The sequence below is a fragment of the Arachis duranensis genome, chromosome 5 (assembly GCF_000817695.3).
Source record: "Arachis duranensis cultivar V14167 chromosome 5, aradu.V14167.gnm2.J7QH, whole genome shotgun sequence".
In the NCBI taxonomy this organism is placed as follows: Eukaryota; Viridiplantae; Streptophyta; class Magnoliopsida; order Fabales; family Fabaceae; genus Arachis; species Arachis duranensis.
In genome coordinates this window covers 61,537,369-61,546,660 of record NC_029776.3, presented here as the reverse complement: position 1 = coordinate 61,546,660, position 9,292 = coordinate 61,537,369, and positions in this window count along the sequence as shown.

Genomic DNA, 9,292 nt, shown 5'->3' with positions numbered 1-9,292 from the left:
GGGATGGTTAGAGTTTATCCAACGCTCAATCATTCCCACTAGCAACCGGTCCAAAGCTACTATAGACCGGGCTATCATGATTCATAGCATCATGATTGGAGAGGAAATAGAAGTTCATGAGGTTATATCCCAAGAACTTTATAAGGTGGCGGACAAGTCCTCTACCTTGGCAATGTTAGCCTTCCCTCATCTCATTTGTCACCTCTGTAATTCAGTTGGAGTTAACATAGAGGGAGATTCAGTTGGAATTAACATAGAGGGAGACATCCTCATTGATGAGGACAAGCCCATCACTAAGAAGAGGATGGAGCAAACAAGAGATCCCACTCATGGACATGAAGAAATTCCTCATCATGAAATTCTTGAGATGCCTCAAGGGATGCACTTTCCTCCACAAAACTATTGGGAGCAAATCAACACCTCCCTAGGAGAATTGAGTTCCAACATGGGACAAGTAAGGGTGGAGCACCAAGAACATTCCATCCTCCTCCATGAAGTTAGAGAAGATCAAAGAATCATGAGAGAGGATCAACAAAGGCAAGGAAGAGACATTGAGGAGCTCAAGCACTCCATAAGATCTTCAAGAGGAAGAACAAGCCACCATAACTAAGGTGGACCCGTTCTTTAATCTCCTTGTTCTTTATTTTTCTGTTTTTCAAAAATTATGCTTTATGTTTTATTTATGTTTGTGTCTTATGATCATTAGTATCTTAGTGTCTATGCCTTAAAGTTATGAATGTCCTATGAATCCATCACCTTTCTTAAATGAAAAATGTTTTAATTACAAAAGACCAAGAAGTACATGATTTCGAATTCATCCTTGAAACTTGTTTAGTTATTTGATGTGGTGACAATACTTTTTGTTTTCTGAATGTATGCTTGAACAGTGCATATGTATTTTGAATTTGTTGTCCAAGAATGTTAAAATTGTTGGCTCTTGAAAGAATGATGAAATAGGAGAAATGTTACTGAGGATCTGAAAAATAATAAAAATGATTCTTGAAGCAAGAAAAAGCAGTGAATTCAAAAAAAAGAAGCAAGCAGAAAAAGCCAATATCCCTTTAAACCAAAAGGCAAGGGTAATAAAAAGGATCCAAGGCTTTGAGCATCAGTGGATAGGAGGGCCTACATGAATAATATCCTGGCCTAAGCGGCTAAACCAAGCTGTCCCTAACCATGTGCTTGTGGCGTGAAGGTGTCAAGTGAAAACTTGAGACTGAGCGGTTAAAGTCGTGATCCAAGGCAAAAAGAGTGTGCTTAAGAACCCTGGACACCTCTAATTGGGGACTCTAGCAAAGCTGAGTCACAATCTGAGAAGGTTCATCCAGTTATGTCTTTGTGGCATGTATGTATCCGGTGGTAATACTGGAAAACAGAGTGCTTTGGGCCATGGCCAAGACTCATAAAGTAGTTGTGTTCAAGAATCAACATACTTAACTAGGAGAATCAATAACACTATCTAGATTCTGAGTTCCTATAGAAGCCAATCATTCTGAACTTCAAAGGATAAAAGTGAGATGCCAAAACTGTTTAGAGGCAAAAAGCTACAAGCCCCGCTCATCTAATTGGAGCTAAGTTTCATTGACATTTTGGAGTCCATAGTATATTCTCTTCTTTTTATCCTATTTGATTTTTAGTTGCTTGAGGACAAGCAACAATTTAAGTTTGGTGTTGTGATGAGCGGATACTTTATACGCTTTTTGGCATTGTTTTTAGTATGTTTTTAGTATGTTTTAGTTAATTTTTATTATATTTTTATTAGTTTTTATTTAAAATTCACTTTTCTGGACTTTACTATGAGTTTGTGTATTTTTCTGTGATTTCAGGTATTTTCTGGCTGAAATTGAGGGACCTGAGCAAAAATCTGATTCAGAGGCTGAAAAGGGCTGCAGATGCTGTTGGATTCTGACCTCCCTGTACTCGAAGTAGATATCCAGGGCTTTCCAGCAATATATAATAGTCCATACTTTGCCCGAGATTTGATGGCCCAAACCGGCGTTTCAAATCAGCTCAAGAATTCCCGGCGTTTAACACCGGAACTGGCACAAAAGCTGGAGTTAAATGCCCAAACTAGCACAAAAGCTAGCATTTAACTCCAAGAAAAGTTTATAAACATGAAAGCTTCAATTCTCAGCCCAAGCACACACCAAGTGGGCCCGGAAGTGGATTTTTACGTCATTTACTCATTTCTGTAAACCCTAGGCTACTAGTTCTCTATAAATAGGACCTTTTGCTATTGTATTTTCATCTTTGGATCACTTTAGATCCTCGATCATCTTTGGACGTCTAGTTCTTAGATCATGGGGGCTGGTCTCTCGGCCATGCCTAGACTTGTTCTTATGTATTTTCAATGGTGGAGTTTCTACACACCATAGATTAAGGTGTGGAGCTCTACTGTACCTCGAGTATCAATGCAATTACTACTATTTTCCATTCAATTCAGCTTATTCTTATTCTAAGAGATTCATTCGCACCCAAGAACTTGATGAATGTGATGATTATGTGACGCTCATCATCATTCTCACTTATAAACGTGTGCCTGACAACCACTTCCGTTCTACATGCAAACAAGGCTTGAGTGGATATCTCTTGGATTCCTTAATCAGAATCTTCGTGGTATAAGCTAGAATCCATTGGCGGCCATTCTTGAGAATTCGGAAGGTCTAAACCTTGTCTGTGGTATTTTGAGTAGGATTCAGGGATTGAATAACTGTGACGAGCTTCAAACTCGCGATTGTGGGGCGTTAGTGACAGACGCAAAAGAATAACTGGATTCTATTCCGACATGATCGAGAACCGACAGAATAATAGCCGTGCTGTGACAGAGCGCGTTGAACATTTTCGCTGAGAGGACGGGATTGTAGCCATTGACAACAGTGATGCCCAACATACAGCTTGCCATGGAAAGGAGTAAGAAGGATTGGATGAAGACAGTAGGAAAGCAGAGAGACGGAAGGGACAAAGCATCTCCATACGCTTATCTGAAATTCTCACCAATGAATTACATAAGTATCTCTATCTTTATTTTATGTTTTATTTATCTTTTAATCATTAATCCTCTATAACCATTTGAATCCGCTTGACTGAGATTTACAAGATGACCAAGCTTGCTTCATACCAACAATCTCCGTGGGATCGACCCTTACTCGCGTAAGGTTTATTACTTGGACGACCCAGTGCACTTGCTGGTTAGTTGTGCAAAGTTGTGATAAAGAGTTGAGATTGCAATTGAGCGTACCATGTTGATGGCGCCATTGATGATCACAATTTCTTGCACCACCAGCGAACCACCATCTATCACCACTCTGAGCCACCTTCGCCGCTTCTGTGGCGCCATTCTTCAGCACTGCTCTCTCTTTCCCCCCTTCCAGTTTGCATTTCTGTTTCCGCTTTCGAACCCTTCCAGGATCTCCTATTTTCCCTTTCTGTGCTTGTTTTACTCTGTTTAAATAATTAGTTAGTATTACTTAATTTTGCTTAATTTAGCTAGTTAGAATTGCATGTTAATTGCTTAGGTTGTTAGAGAATTTGGACAAGAAGTTGATTTAGGTTTTTCTTGATTACTGCTACTGTTTGGGAATGACTAATTTTATGTCTGTAATTGGTTTTTAGTGTTACTGGTTGATTTGCCCTTGTGCTACATTAGTTTGCTTGATGCTGCTACCTAGCTATTCATTATTTTTTTTGTTCTTGCCGAGGTCTGTTATTTGATATGAGCAATTTCTGCACTGTGTTGCAACGATGACAATTTTGTTGTTGCTTTGTTCTTGCTTTGGTTTATGAATTTAAGTTGTTATTGTTGCTCTCTACTTGCTATATGCTACTGTTGATTGAAAGTGCTGCTCAATTTAGTTATTTGTCTCAGTTTCCATGAATCCTGATATAAAGCTTATGGTTGAGTTGTTTTGGATTCACATAAGCTGTTTGACTGCTGCTATGCTAATTTGAGTTGTTTTATTTTTCTTAATGTTGTCTGAATCATATGGATTTGCTGTTTCTTGTACCTGTTTGATTTATTTTGGATTCATATGAGTTGTTCTGCTGCTGATCGTTTGTCCGGAACGTCCTTTTTACTGCCAGAATGCTGCCCAAATTTTTTCTGAAAACTATTTTACTCTTAACTTCCACTCATGAATTGACTTTAGTACTTTTGACTTTTGATTTATTTGGTTTAAACCAAAGCCAATTCATGGGGTGATGGGTTGGCATTTTCGTTCCTTTTGGTTCCCTTTCTATTTGAAATACATTGTTGATGATTTCAATTCTTTTTGTGCTTCTTGAATTACATGTTTATCATCAATGACTTGCATTATATGCATGCATGTGAGCTTGCTTGTTCTTAAACTTTTTGAACTTCTTTTAGTTAGGAACTACATTACCATGCCACTAATTTTAACCCACTTCTCTAACTTTTAACTTACTTGACTTTCTAACTTTTCTTTTTAGTTTTTCCCATTTTCAAACTAAATCCTTTAGTTTCTTTCGAGACATGATACTTGTTGTTTCTTAACAAACAAGCATTCTGAATTTCATTGTATAGATTCTAGGATTGTAATTTATGATTGATTTTTTGAATCCTACCTTTCTTTCATTCCAACGATTTATCTTTTTTTTGCTCACTTTATGTTTTAGCTTTAACTCCTCTGTTGCCTATCTTCTATTTATTTTACTTATATCTAGTTTGCCTTTCTGTTTCTCTATTTTGATTTGATAATCTGTACCCTGGAAATTCTATTTTTCAGGATGTCTAATAGGAAAGAGAAAGGAAAGGCTAAGGCCAGCTCCAGTAAAAAGAAGAGAGGACAGTCATCCGTTATTCTATTGGATGAATTTTGGTGTGAAAAAAATTTCTGATAAAGAAAAAGTTGATCAACTTGTACCTACTTCCGACTCAATCAAATTTGCCAAGCTTTACTGTGAACTTAGGTTTCCGGTATTTTTGGAAAAATAGAACCTCTACTTGGAAAAGAGGCTCAGAATACCAACTGAGATGAGAAAGTATACTGAACATCAGAGTGAACAGATAGGTTGGGTGTTTATGGATAGAGATATGGCGGATGTGAACGCATCATGGGTCCGTGAGTTCTATTCCAACTATTATCAGACGACCCTTGATGCAATTCAGCTTAGGGGCAAGTATATCTTGGTCACAAAGGAGGCAATACAGGATATCTTCCACTTCCGGCCTAAAACAGATGATATAGATGGTTTTCAAAAGGCCGAGGAGCTATTCTATTTATGAGCTTTGATTAGGATGCCGTCTGGCGTACTATAGCCATTCATCTTCATGTTTCGTGGGCTTTGGGAAAGTTGAAGGAGACTCCACAGGGTATCAAGGTTGATTATCTCAATGATGAGGGATAGGCTGTAGCAACAGATACTGAGCAATTATGTTATGCCTAGTACTCACGAGTCAGAGGTGCCAGCAGCTATGATCCTTCTTATTTGGTGTGTCATGGAAGGAAAGGACCTATACCTTCCAAGACTCATCAGGAAGTGTATGTCTAGAGTCCATGTTAGAGGCACCTTGGCTTTTCCGTAATTGATCACTCAGATGGCCATTCGAGCTGAGGTACCCTGGGAGCACCAAGATGAGATACCACTGGTTGTCGACCGCAAGAAGGTGATTCCGCACGGTAAGCGATTTGGACCTCTAGGCCACAGACCACATACTACTACTCCCACTGAGGCGGCCAGATCCTCAACAGCACCTACAGCACCACCTACTTCAGCAGCATCTTCATCCACTTCTCAGCCAGTTTACCACCTTGTGCAGCACCTTTTTGAGCGCATTGATCAAATGGAGCGCCGCAATCAGCGACGCTAAAAGGAGTCAGAGCGTCGCATCCCATCTGAAGCTGATTATGACTACTGGGCATACTGACATCCCTCTGAGCTTGACACACCCTCAGAGCACTCTGAGGAGGAAGAGGAGGAGGACCAGCAGGAGGCACAGCATGAGGCAACTCAACCTGAGCATTTGACAGAGTCACAGACACCTGCAGCTGACAGCGGGCCAGTGCACGATGATCCTTCTCACTAGCCTGATTGAGAGCATCGAGGACAATGTTATGATTTAAGTGTGGGGAGGTCACCTTCGTCGGCAAAGTTATTTCGGGTGAACCATTCCATTTTAGACACCTTTATTTCGTTTTACTTTTCAGTGACTCGACCTAAGAGCATCTCCACCTAAGCACTCACCTTGGAGGCTCGCGTGTGGGCACAGATCATGTCCCGCTACATCTTCCTGAGCACTCATGAGTCCACTTTCACTGCTGACATGGCCGTTCTCGTCTGGTGCATTCTCAAAGAAAAACCTCTCAACCTGCCACGACTCATCCGACAGGCTATAGGCCGTGTGCAAATCGTGGGTAACCTACCTTTTCCTGCATTGGTTATAGACTTGGTATCTGTAGCGGGAGTCTCCTATCAGGCTACGGATATGAGGACCATGATTCCTAGGGATGACGAATTTATCTCGAATGGGAAGTATATCAGACCTCCAGCACCATCTGTGAGCTAGAATAAAGGCCCGTCCTTCGACGCCCCTTCAACTTCCGCCCTACCATCATCCACAACTCATGCAGCACCACCCACTAATCAGTTGCTACTTGAGAGATCCTTGAGAGGTTAGACCGACAGGGCCGGCAGATTGAGCAAATAGAGCGCTGCAACAAACACCAATACAACCACTTGAAGGAGCTCGTTGTTAGTACTCACCCACCTCCGGAAGAGCTCCATACCCTGGAATCTATTTCACATGACAGCATGGAGAGCCATGATGAGACAGACAGAGGAAGTGATAATTCCAACCCCACTTTGCTCATCACTAATGACATGGAGGACTGTGCAAAGCTTTAAGTGTGGGGAGGTCGGTAACTGACTTCCGAAGGTAACATCTCTCTCTCTCAACATCAATATTTTATTTTTCTTTTATTAGATAAGATAACTTGGATGAGTAGTAGTTGCTTGCATTTAGGTGCTACTTGGTTGAAGTGATAAATTCTTTTTCAAGACACTATTTTATAGCATTTCACTAATTTGAATTAAATTTTTTGTTAAACTTGTTTGAAGATATTTATTTTGGAAGATGGTTTTAGAGCTCGAACACACAGAACTAGTGAGATTTTGAACCTATTTGATTGGTTGCATTTTATCAACCAATGTTTTATTTTGGTGTGTGTTGTTCTCTCTAAAATTGTGATCTATATCTTGCTTGACTCTATATTTCTATGGTTTGATGTATGCATACACTTATGTGATTGAGGCCATGTTTTACTTAGCTCACATACCCATATGGCCTTACCCTATCATTCCCCTTGCAAACTAATGTTGAGCCATTTTACCCCATTTATTCTTTATTTTAGCATATCATTAACTCTAAGCGGAAAACAATAAATGTCCCTAATTTGGATCCTTAATTAGCTTAGACTAGTGAGGTGTACATGAATTAAGTGTGGGAAAATTGAATTGGGGAATACATGTTTAGGAAATTGGGCATTTTATATTCTTATGTGAGAATGTGAATATAGTTGGGCACTTGTTCATGCAACTAACACTTTAATCATATGCACTACCTTATTTATGCATATAAAAAAAAGAAGAAAAGAAAAAGAAGAAAAAAGAAAAAAAAAGAAGAAGCAATAAAAAGGGGACAAAATGCCCAAAGTGAAATAATTAAATTAATGCATATGATTTGTATTCAAAAGACATCAAGGTGCATGGATTTGTGAAAAAATAGTTAATGGGTGGCTAGGCTTTGCATCGTGATAACATGGAATGTCTTAAGTTAGGTGGGAAGTTTAGGTTAATCAAGGATTCGAATTTTAGTCCACTTAACCACATACATTCCTACCTTGATCTCAACCCCATTACAACTTGATGAGCAGATAATTTATATACTTTTTGGCATTATTTTTAGGTAGTTTTTGGTACGATTTAGTTAGATTTAGTATATTTTTATCAGTTTTTATGCAAAATTCATATTTTTGGACTTTACTATGAGTTTGTGTATTTTTCTGTGATTTCAGGTATTTTCTGGCTGAAATTGAGGGACCTGAGCAAAAATCTGATTCTGAGGTTGAAAAAGAACTGCAGATGCTGTTGGATTCTGACCTCCCTGCACTCGAAATGTATTTTCTGGAGCTACATAAGCCCAATTGGTGCGCTCTTAATTGCAATATATAATAGTCCATACTTTGCCCGAGATTTGATGGCCCAAACTGGCGTTCTGAGTCAGCATAAAAATTCTAGCATAAAACGCCCAAACTGTCACCAGAATTGGAGTTAAACGTCCAAAATGGCACCAAAGTTGGTGTTTAACTCCAAGAAAAGCCTATGCACGTGAAAGATTCAATGCTCAGCCCAAGCACACACCAAGTGGGCACCAGAAGTGGATTTCTGCATCATTTACTTATTTCTGTAAACCCTAGGTTACTAGTTCTCTATAAATAGGACCTTTTACTATTGTATTTTCATCTTTGGATCATCTTTTGATCTTTTGATCACTTTTGGGAGGTGATGAGCGGATAATTTATACACTTTTTGGCATTGTTTATAGGTAGTTTTTAGTAGGATCTAGCTACTTTTAGGGATGCTTTCATTAGTTTTTATGCTAAATTCACATTTCTGGACTTTACTATGAGTTTGTGTGTTTTTCTGTGATTTCAGGTAATTTCTGGCTGAAATTGAGGGACCTGAGCAAAACTCTGATAAAAGGCTGACAAAGGACTGCTGATGCTGTTGGATTCTGACCTCCCTACTCTCGGAATGGATTTTCTAAAGCTACAGAACTCCAAATAGCGCACTCTCAACAGCGTTGGAAATTAGACATCCAGAGCTTTCCAGCAATATATAATAGCCCATACTTTATTCGTGATTAGATGACGTAAAATGGCGCTCAACGCCAATTCCATGCTGCATTCTAGAGTCAAACGCCAGAAACACGTCACGAACCAGAGTTGAACGCCAAAAACACGTTACAACTTGGCGTTCAACTCCAAAAGAAGCCTCTGCACGTGTAAAGCTCAAGCTTAGCCCAAGCACACACCAAGTGGGCCCCGTAAGTGGATTTCTGCATCAATTACTTACTTCTGTAAACCCTAGTAGCTAGTCTAGTATAAATAGGACTTTTTACTATTGTATTAAGTGTCTTTGATTGTAAGGTCTTTTGACCATTCGGTCTTCTGATCATGTTTGGGGGGGCTGGCCATTTGGCCATGCCTGAACCTTCATCACTTATGTATTTTCAACGGTGGAGTTTCTACACACCATAGATTAAGGGTGTGGAGCT